At 32.7% G+C, this 11,901-nt stretch overlaps 1 non-coding gene across 1 annotated transcript; it reads right to left on the bottom strand.

Annotated features, from left to right (window-relative positions):
* Window positions 1–11,356: 11,356 nt before the first annotated feature.
* LOC122218827 lies at window positions 11,357–11,458 on the bottom strand. Its single transcript, XR_006202140.1, has one exon. It is a non-coding gene; the product is annotated as a U6 spliceosomal RNA (small nuclear RNA).
* Window positions 11,459–11,901: the final 443 nt, after the last annotated feature.

The raw sequence follows: 11,901 nt of genomic DNA, 5'->3' as shown, positions 1-11,901 counted from the left end.
TTTTTTTTCTTTTTCCTTTTCTCTGAAAGAAATAAGTCCTAATAGAGTAACTTTGGGGGGGAATGGAAAAAGTAATTTGTTTTACAGGAGAATATTTATTGCTTGCCACTTCTCATTGACTTAGTGTTTAAATGTATCTTTAGTTATAAGAAAGAATTATAAGTCAATATATATAATAATAATATAAAATTTACAAAATATTAGATGCTTAGAGAAATCATTAGGACAATAGGGTCAGTGAAATGGTAGTGGATAATGCAAGGAAAAAGAAGTATATGAGAAAATTTTAAATATTAATTGTTTCTTTAGACATTTATGACTGTTGGGATTTTCTGTTTCTTTTGGGGGTCAGCATTGGTAAGTTGTATTTTTCTGTCACCTTATTTCTTCTCCTTACTTGCCAAAACGTTGTTCATATAATCACATTTTATCATTATAAGGTTGAGGATCTATAATGTCTACTTTATCATTCCTCACATTGGTGAATTGTTTTTTCTTGATTTTGTTGTGAATTGTATTTAAAAGCCCCCACACTCAACTCTTAGAGATATCAAATGTTAGGGTTTTTTTTTTTTTGTATTATCTCTATAATGTTTTGATTTTCTGTCTTAGTGTTTTCTATTCTTCATTGTTTTTTTCCTCTTACTTAATTTGATTTTAATCAGTTATTTTTCCACCTCTGAAAATGGAACCTTCTGTCACTGATGTTTTTATTTGTATATTATCATTAACTAATCTGACTCAGAAAACTCACTTTTCCTCTCATGGTTCATCTTTACTCTCACACTACTATCATACTTACAACACTTCTGACACGGGATGTGTGAAGTTTTTTTGTTTTGTTTTTTGTTTTTTCTCCCCATCTCAAGCAATTCTGCACCACCACTGGGTGTCCTACAGCGTGACTCAATTTTGATGCTGCCTACCTAGAAACTGCATCAGATCCCACCAGATAAAGGGCTCAGTCTCACAAAGCTGCTTCCCACCCTCCAAATGCCAATCCTAATCCAACTTGTTAACTGTGCAGCTGACCTGCAGGCTATAGATTGGAGGCTCCCAGGACTCTCTCCTTGGGCTCCATTTATTTTCTAGAAGGGCTCACACAACTCAGGAACACAGGTTACTTTTAATCAGCTTATTATAAAAGGACATGAAAAAGGATACAGATAAAAATCCAGATGGAGAAGATACATAGGTCAACGTATGTAGAAAAGAGCATAGAGCTTCCATGCTATCTCCAGGTGTCTCTCCCAGCACCTCCTCATGTTCCAACCTGGAAACTTTCTGAACACCATAATGTTAAGATTCATATGGAGGCGTCATCACAGAAGCATGATAAATTATTAACTCCATTTGTATCCTCTGTACCCTCTGTAGAGAATGGGGGTGGGGCTGAAAATTCCAAGCTTCCATTCATGGTTTTCTCTTTCTACAGACTAGCTCTACTCAGGAGCCCATGGAAAATCACCTCATCAGAACAGAGGACACTACCACCCAGGAAATTCAAAGAGGTTAAAAAAAATGCTCCTTATGGTCTTACCACTTAGGAAATTCCAAAGAATTTAAGAGTTCTGTGCTAGGAACCCAGGTTAGACACTAATATCTATATTTTCTAATATCTCACATAACCTTATTAAAATTTACTTATTTTTTAACTGTTCTTTTTATGTTCCAGGATCCCATTTAGATACTACATTGAATTTAGGTACCATATTTCATTGGTCTCTTCTTTGTTGTGCCCCTTTCATAGACTTCTCTTGCTTTTGATGTTCATGACAGGTTTTAGGAGTACTAATCAGGTATTTTGTATATTATCTCTATATATGGATTTGTCTCATGTCTTTCTCATAGTTAGGTGGGAATTACGTCTTTTGGAAGGAAGACCATAGAGCTAAAGTACCATTATCATCACATCAAGGATACACACTATCCTAACATGACTTATCACTCTTGATGTTAAGCTTAGCTTAACACCTAGCTTTTGTCAGGTTAGTTAGACTTCTCCATTGTGAAGTTATTCTCTTTTCTCTCCTTACATAATACATTTTTTGGAATGGACTCATGAGAATCTTACACTTAAGGAATGGAGAGTTATGCTGGACCTACTTGAAGGAGGAATATCTACATAAGTTATTAGGAATTCTTCTGCATGGGAGATTTAGCTTCTGTCCTCCATTTATTCATTTTAATCATTTATTTATATCAGTATGGACTCATGGATATTTATTTTATGCTTTTAATTCAATGCTATTTTATTTTGTTTCTCAGGGGTTTCATTGTTGGTCATTGTGAGATCTTTTAGTTGGCTCCTGTGCGCTTTGATATTTATCCATAATTTTTTAACATTTAAAAAATAATGTTTATATATTTTGAGAGAGATAGAGATGCAGAGAAGCAGAGAAAGGGGGGGGGGGAGAGAATCCCAAGTAGGCTCTAGACTATCATCACAGAGCCTGACACGGGACTCGAACCCGTGAACCATGACACCATGACTCAAGCTGAAACCAAGAGTGGGATGCTCAACCAACTGAGCCACACAGGCACCCCTGTCCATAATTTTTTTAAAGTATTCCCTTCCTTTCTTGTGCTACAAGTTCTCAGGCTTATTTTATTCATTTCCTATATCAGTCTTATAATCAGCCATTTATTAATAGTCCTTATGGTTTTTTTTAAATTGGAAAGTTAGACTTTAAGATCTGGATGCTAGGCATGTTTGTTACTACTGAGGTGTTATTTCTTCTGTATTTCATCCCAGTTTACAGTAAGTAAATTTGTGCATATCCATACCTATGTATATATACATATCTATAAATATTTCTGTATGTAACTTTGTATCAATGCAGAGCTACACATGAGTTTATTCTGTCTCCAATCCTAATCTCTTACTATATGGATCATTCTGTCCTCTTCACCTTGCTTATTTATCTATTATCTGTCTAAAAGTGAGAAACCTGACTTCTACCAGCCATTACACATTTCCTTAAATTTTCAACTCCGGTATACAAGTATAGCACTATTAGAATTATTAATTTAATTTGCATTTCCATGGGAAATAACTTTATCAACTAAAGTACAGTACTTATGTACACTTGCTTATGCCTTAGTCTTACAGACTCTTCTCATTTCCAGAGCATTTTTATCCCGCCCCTTTAGTGAAGTTGCTTAATACAATTAAGTTAGATTATTTTTGCACATTTTTCATTCCATAAGAGGATTCCCCAACCTGTGAAATTATTTTAAAATTTGTATACATTAATCTTCACTTTTTGCACAGTAAAGTTATTATTATTTTTACAAATATATAGTATAAGGTATATACTATTACCACATCGTACAAAAAGTTCTATTAGACTGAAAAAAAAAAAAAAACTATGTTTCCCTATCGACCCTTCTCTCTGAACATCTTACAACCACTGAACATTTGTATCATCTCTGCAGTTTTTTTTAACAGAATATCATGTAATTAGAATCATCCAGTATGTAAATTTTTCAGACTGACTTATTTTGCTTAGGAATATACCTTTAAGATTCAAGTATGTCTTGGGGCGCCTGGGTGGCTCAGTCGGTTAAGTGTCCAACTTCGGCTCAGGTCATGATCTCATGGTCCGTGAGTTCGAGCCCTGCGTGGGGCCCGGCGCTGACAGCTCAGAGCCTGGAGCCAGTTTCAGATTCTGTGTCTCCCTCTCTCTGACCCTCCCCCATTCATGCTCTGCCTCTCTCTGTGTCAAAAATCAATAAACGTTAAAAAAAAATTTTTAAACAAAAAAAGATGCAAGTATGTCTTTTTGCATCTTAATGGTCCTTTCTTTTTATTAATGAACAATATTCTATTGTGTGGATGTACCACAGTTTGTGTATTCATTCACCTATTTGAGAGTATGTTTGTGGTTTTCATTTTTTGCAGTTATGAATAAACTACTATAACTATTAACCTACAGTATTTTGTGTGGACATAAGTTTTAAATCTGTTAGGTAAATACATAGGAGTATGATTGCTGGCTTCTATGGTAGGACTGTGTTTATTCATCCTGTGTTAGTATGTCTAAATAGGCAATCATGTTCTCTGAACATAAAGACAGTTATTCATTTCCAATCTTTATATCTTTCATTTCCTCATTTCTTCCTACATCATTTTCCCCCCCTGAAGAACTTCTTTTAATACTTCTTCCGCAGCAGGTCTGGTATTCATGAATTCCCTCATTTTTAGTTTTTCTGATAAAATGATTATTTTTCTCATTTTTGAAAGATAATTTTATCTTCTATACATTTCTAGATTGGTGTTTTTAATTTCAGTATTTTAAAATATTTCATTCCAGTATCTTCTTCCTTGTATACTTTCTTTTTTTTTTTAATTTTTTTTTAAAATTTTTTTTAACGTTTTATTTATTTTTGAGACAGAGGGAGACACAGCATGAACGGGGGAGGGGCAGAGAGAGAGAGGGAGACACAGAATGGGAAGCAGGCTCCAGGCTCTGAGCCATCAGCCCAGAGCCCGAGGCGGGGCTCGAACTCACAGACCGTGAGATCATGACCTGAGCCGAAGTCGGACGCCCAACCGACTGAGCCACCCAGGCGCCCCTTCCTTGTATACTTTCTAATAAGCAGTCTGCTGTAAATCTTATCTTCTTCCTTTAAAGGTAAAGGTGTATTTTTCCTCTGGCTTCTTTTGGGATATTCTTTTGTTTTTGTTTTTCTACAATTTGAATACATCTCTAGGTACAGGTTTTTGTTCTCATTGCTATTTATCCTGTTGTTCTCTGAGCTCTTTGGGTCTGTGGTTGGCTATCTCATTCATTTGGGAAGTTCTTGGCCATTAGTAATTTAAATATGTCTTCTGTTACTTTTTTCTCTTTCTGATATTCAAAATATACTTATATAATGCCTTTTAAAATTGCTCCACAGTTCTTGGATTTTCTGGGATTATTTTTATTTTTATTTTTTCAATTTTGTTAGAGAAGTTTTACTGACATTTTCAAGCTCATTGATTCTTCCCTTGGTCATAACTATTCTACAGATGAGTCTATCAGAGACATTCATTTCTGTTACAATGTTTTGATTTCTAGCATATATTTTAGATTATTTTTTAGAGTTTCTGTCTCTCTGCTTGCATGCTGTTTATTCTTATGTGCTGCCTATTTTTTCCATTAAAATCCTTAACATACCAATCATAGTTGTTTCAAATTCCATGTCTTATTATTCCAAAATCTTTGTCATAGGTGAATCTGATTCTTTTTCTTGTTTTGTCGCTTCAGACTGTGTTTTCTCACTTTTTGGAATGTCTCATTTTTCAGTGAATGCTGAACATGATGTATCAGGTAACAAAAACTGAGATGGGAGGCCATCAGTGTGATGATTTATGTTAACCTGGATAGAAGTTGAGTACTGTTTAGTATTTACTGTCATTGCAGGTTTCAGAGGCTTCACATTTCTTTAATGTCCTTGTTTGTGTCTTCTCCTTCAACTTTGAGCTTTTGTAAGTACTCCTCCTAAGAGAGACTACATGTTGCACCACTTTCAGCTCGGTACCATTGTTTTTATACAGAGGTCTATTTTTATGTTGTGGTCAGGTGTGGAATAGGGAATGCTTTCTATAGTTTTATGATTAAAATAATTCTCTTAGTTGTCCTGTGCATCAAGACTATGACATTCAAACTATTTTTCCATTGGTATAGATTTCTTCCCACCCACCCAGTACCCTGCTGATACAAAATATGCTAGAAGGGGACGGATTGGAAGGACTACTCTTCCACACTGGGATGAGGCTCTAATAAAATCAATGCCCTTGAAGGCTATGCTTTGCTATTCAGAATACTCTGGAAGAAGTTTACAATAATAATTTTTCTCCTTCCCCTGCCAGAGTCTGGTGGGTATCTTTCTCACATTTTTATCATGAGACCTGGTGGAATTCCTGGAGATAAAGTCTGTGAAAGTGTGAAAGACTTCTGCTCCCAGGAGTTTCTCATTCAAACTAGTACACACTCAAGCTCCAGAAGTGTGTCAAAATGACCATTTAAATTTCTCTCCTAATTTATGGCTTAAGCAACTTGTGCTCTGGGTAAGCATATCTTGTCTGTGGCTCTTTTGATGTGCCTGTGCCTTCAGATTTTAGAATTGTGGTTTCTTCTGCAACTTTAGTTCTCATGGGTCAAATGATAAAATGGTTTAAGTTTGAGTACCTTTTTCTTGTTGATACACTGGATATGGTAACTTTCAATCCCTTTACATATTGGGACTGAAACCAATCAATATTGGTTTCAGACCATCATTATTTTAACCTTTTCCCTCTTCCAAGATGTTAAAGCTTTTCTTTCTGAACATTGCTTTTGCTAAGTCACACAAATGTTCATATGGTATTTTCATCTTTTTTCAATTGGCAGTATTTTCTAGTGTTACTTGTTATATGTTTTGTGAAATATGTTAGTTTTCCTCATATTGTATTTATTGATTTCTAATTTAATGCTTTGATTATACTCTTACAAGTTTGATCTTCTGCAGTGTAATATGTTTTCATTTCCCACCATATGTTCTATCTTGATGAATAGGCTATATATATATATATATATTTTAAATGTGTATTCCATAAGTGTTAGATGTAGAGATCTTTAAAAGAGTTTTGTTCATAGTGTAGTTTAGATCTATACCATAACCAGTTGACTTTTAGTTGTTCTATCAATTACTCAGAGATGAAAAATTGTCCCACTGTGACTGCAGATTTATCTTAATTTTCTGTTTCATTTTTATTTCGTATATTTGAAAGACATTCATACACAAACTTCTTTTTTTTTATTGGGGGAGAGAGAGAGGGAAGGAAGGAGGGAGGTAGAGGGAAAGGGAGAAAGAATCGTAAGCAAACTCCACACTCAGTGCAGAGCCCCATGCGAGGCCTGATCCCAGAACCCTGGGATCATGACCTAAGTCAAAATCAAGAGTCAGGCACTCAGCCTACTGAGCCACCCAGACACCCCGTACACACAACCTTATTTATGAATTAAACCTTTCAAGATAACGAAATACACCTTGTTAATTTTCCCTAATGGTAATATCCACATCAGCTTTCACATGATTGCTTTTGCACTGTAAAGTTCTTTCATCCTCTCCTTTTATAATTTTTATTAATTAATTAATTAATTAATTAATTTATGTTAGTAATTAAGGTGCTTCTCTTTTGCAAACATACAATTGGTTCCTGTATTTGTATCCGGTCTCCAAATCTCTGTCTTAAATCAGAAGTATTAGATCTATTTACAGTTAATCTATTTTTTAAAACCGTTGGGTTTAGCTCTGGCGTTTTACTCTATACTTTCTGTTAACCTATTCCATTTTTTATTTCTTTATATATACATTTTTGCCTCCTTTAGTATTGAGTATTATTATTGTTATTATTTTATAATTAGTTCTTACTCCTTTGTTGGCTTTTCATTTATGTATCTTTGAATTACTTTTAATAGTTGTTACAGAAATTGCAGTAGTATAATTCTGTTTGCACCTTTCATATTTTGTGCTATTTTTGTCATATATGACATTTGTACATACATTTTTAACACCAGCGTATATATATGCTGTTGTTTTTCTTGCATATTTGTTGGCTTTTATCAGAAAAGTTGCAAGGAATATATGAAGGTCTATTAAAACTTTGTCAGATCCAATAATTTTTAATATTTTGTCACATTTGCTTTCTAATTTCTCTGTATCATTTGTGAATATATAGTATGTGCCAAATTTTAAGTGTCTCAAATTCAAAATCACCTTGTTCACTTAAGAAAAACTATAAATTGGAATCACAATATGGAAAAACTATTTTGGCAATATATACCTAGTGTAATTTTAAAACTATTTAAATCTTACTTTCAGTCTAGAAATAAATTTTATGAAATTTACCAGGGTTCTATGCAAAATGAGGGTATTGTAACACTGGCCTTATTTGTCGTAGATACAAATAAGGAAAATTTAAAGTTAGACAAGATTAAATAAATTACAATATGTCAGTTTGATAGATATTATACAACATTCTAATATTTAATAGGTAAATTTCATGATGCAGTATTAAATACAAGCAGAATAAAAGAACTGTATGTTTAATATGAATATCATATATGTGTGTGTGTGTATATATATGTGTATATATATATATTATATACATACACGTATATATACGTGTATGTATATAATATCTTTATCTATACCTGTATCCAGACTCTACTATAACGATGAGGGAAAATACTATATAAAAATATTTTAACAGTGGTCAAACAATTTGACTTGAGCAAAAATTGGGTTTTTGTGCTTGTGTATATTTTCAAAGATTTTTTTGAAACAAAATTATTGCAAGTTAGCTCCCTTTCCCACCATTTTAGAATTTTGGCAAACATTTTATAATTTTATTTGGCAAAATATTTTTCACCAACAGTTATTAGACAGTTTAGGATCTGGGTATTGGCAATTAAAATGACATTTTGGATGGCTTAGCAATAAAAACTATACATTTATAAAATCATTAATTCTAAAACATTAGATATTTAATACTACAACTATGACTTCCTTTAAAACAAGGATTACATTTTACAAATCTTTATAAATGGCTTGTGCCTAGTATCTCTAACATCTAATAAACATAGTTTAAATATTTGTAAAATCACATTAAATTAAACTTCAAAAATATTTTCTAATACTAATAGTTAACATTTATTGAAAATTATTTGTTTATTAACCATTATTCTCAGTGTTTTACTAATGTAGTTAAGCCATATTACAACACAATGAGATAGGTAGAGAGAATATGCCTGTTTTACAGAAAAACAAACCAATACATAGAAATGTGAAGTGATTTTTTTTTCCAAAAGTGTGCAGTTAACAAGTGGCAGAGGCAAGAATCAAAGCAGGAAGTTAGACTCTAGAAGACACACTTTTAAAACATACCTTAAATTGCCTTCCGTATACTAAAATAGTTACATAGCCATTGACTCTAATGAAATGAAATGTTTCTGCTGTAGGCCATGGATTGAAACTTGTATTATGGCCTATTATTTCTAAAAACAAAATTGAGGGGTGCCTGGGTGGCTCAGTTGGTGAAGTGTGTGACTCTTGATCTCAAGGTTGTGAATTAGAGCCCCATGTTTGGTGTAGAGATTACTTAAAAATAAAATCTTAAAAAAAATTGAAAAAAAAAAAACCTGTTAGAGAAGAATAAAATGTCAGAGCCCTTGCTGTATCATTGATGGATGAATGGGTAGATGGGAGGGGGAAGTATTTTACTGGTAATGAAGAGGCAAGACCTTGGGGCAAATAAGAAGCCTGGGCTCAAATTCTGGATTAGTCTTGTAGAAACTTGAACAAATAGTCACTCAATACCTTAGTTTGCTCATCTGGAAAATGATATAGTAATAATACTTAAGTGTTGGGTTGCTGTAAAGATTAAATTAATTAATATAAAGCACTTAAAATAGTGCCTGGTATAGAATGAGTGCTACCTGTATATATTAATTGGCAGTGTATATGAGATACATGTCTAGTTGACTAACAGGAAAATTTATAAGCAATTACTAACTGGATGTGAAAACTCACTATGAATCTAATGAAGAAGACTAATTTTTAAAATCTTTAGAATTGTGGTGATAGATGAATGTGACTTTAAGGACTTCTTTTTGAGAACAAAAATACATTAGTTATACTATGAGTACTATAGTAGGATGACCATATACCCCAATTTACATTTGGTTTCTGTCCTGGTTTTCTGTGTGTTACTCTGAGGTGTATGTTAATAGCACCTACTCTACTCTAAAAACTGTCTTGGCTTCGATATTAAACTATGTGTTCACCTTAGTTATTAGGTTTCTTAATATTCATGTTAGTTTATAAAATGGGAAATGCCAACCTTCACAGTTGATGTCAAGTAAGAAAAGAAAACTTTAACAACTCTCCAAATGAAAAGATTAAATTTCATACTCACATTTACTCTGCTCAGTCTTTCAATTTACATGTAAAATTATATGACTGGAAATAAAATGCTCATTTATAACTCCCAATGACTATTACTATGGTGATTAGCAAAGAGAAATATATACATTTATATTTATATTTATTTATATACAAAACTGCATATCAGATGATATTTGCATAGTAGAGCTGTAATCAATATAATCATTGATTTTTAAAAGCAACTATCATAAGAGCAATTTATATGTACAAAAAATCCAGTTGCCTGGCAACTGATTTTTAAAACTCCAAACAATAAAAAGAGCACAATAATTTTTTTCCCGTGTGTAAATACTGTATTCCTTTGGGATGGCTTTTTAAATACAGAACTGCAATGCATATCTTTGAATTTCAGTTCTAATTATGATACTCAAGTTTGTTTGCCTCTCAAGGATGCTGTGAACATTATGTTCATAAACTATTTTGATATCCTTAGAAGAAATACATGTAAGTAAGATGCATTGTTGGGAATAGAAATTATTTACCTTCGGGATTCTGACTGTCAGGTTGTATAAACCTGCAAGACAATTCAGGTATGATTGAGGAAAGAGAGCTTTGAAATACATGTTGCAACAGCCAATTTTTTTTAAAATTTTATATTAGAAAATAAACTCTTAAAGCTCACTCTGGTTGAAGTACTATATATTATGTTGTTGGTCTCTTCAATAAAAAACAATCCCAAATGTGAAATTGCAAAATGTATCTTTAACTTCTTCAGCCTCTAATTTCTCTTCTGCTAATCACCATATGAATCATATTAGACTTTCATAATCATTCATGTTTAAGGTAAGTAACTGTGTTAACACAAAGATTGAACTCTCAAAACAGATTTTCATGAATCATGGATCTTACCAGTCACCAAATTTTGTTAATAATACAAAAGATGACAGAAAGAACAAAGCAAAGACATTGCATTTCTTTCTGAAAGAGGTTAGAACTGTTCCTTCACTCACCATAAAACTTGTTTTGGTAACTTATGAGTTGTCATGATGAATAAAGAAATATTCTCAAAGGAAGCCAAGCCATTTCCATTTTGATTCTCTTAAGTTTTATACTTTGTTAAAAGCTACCCAGAAAGAAGAGGTCTATGTGACTACTTTCCATTCTTCCAAATCCACTTAATCCATGAATCAAATGTTTTGTTGCTGTTCTTATTTTATTATTATTTTTTTTTTCCATAAGAAATGAAGACAAACCAGATTTTTTCCCCTAAAAAGCAATTTCAAAGCAAGGACTCTCCATTAAATTTCTGTAGTAAAAATCATCAATCTGTTTACAAAGAGTTACTTCTTGGTTTCTGTTACATGCATGTTAGACCACTTAATGTTGCCTCAATGTCAACACAGAACTACTTTGTCTCTTTATTCATTTACGTTTCTTCTTTGATAATATGGAAGGGTTCATGATTTTGCATGTCATCCTTGTGGCCACGCTAATCATCTCTGTATCCTTAGAGTTTTAGTATATGGGCTGCTGCAGTGAGAAAAAAAAAAAAAATCGGAACCACTATAAAAAAAATATTTCCCCTGTAATTCAAATTGGAGAAATTTCTATTAATCTGTCTGCAGTTTCACTGACCAATTTGCCTTCCTCTTTCATCTTCTGTTAAGCCTATCTGATGACTTTCATTTCAAACATTGTAGTATTCCCTTCTAAAATTTTAGTGTAATTATTTTCTACACTTATATCAATGCTAAGATTCCAAATCAATTATTTTAATCTTGGTTTCACTTATGTCATTGATTGTATTTGCAACAACTAATATACAGTGTCTATGTTAATTTCAATATTGGAGTTTTCTCTGGGCTTATGTTTTTATTTTTATTTTTATGCTTTTTACTTCCTTTGACCTTGAGAAATGGCTCTCATTTTCCTGTGACTTCATGTGTTAAAAAAAAAACAACAAAAACTTTTGATTTAGGGTTGCTT

This window comes from Panthera leo, chromosome B1, assembly GCF_018350215.1.
Source record: "Panthera leo isolate Ple1 chromosome B1, P.leo_Ple1_pat1.1, whole genome shotgun sequence".
Lineage (NCBI taxonomy): Eukaryota > Metazoa > Chordata > Mammalia > Carnivora > Felidae > Panthera > Panthera leo.
The sequence above is the reverse complement of the archived record's forward strand: the minus strand, read 5'-3'. Positions and strand labels throughout refer to the sequence as shown.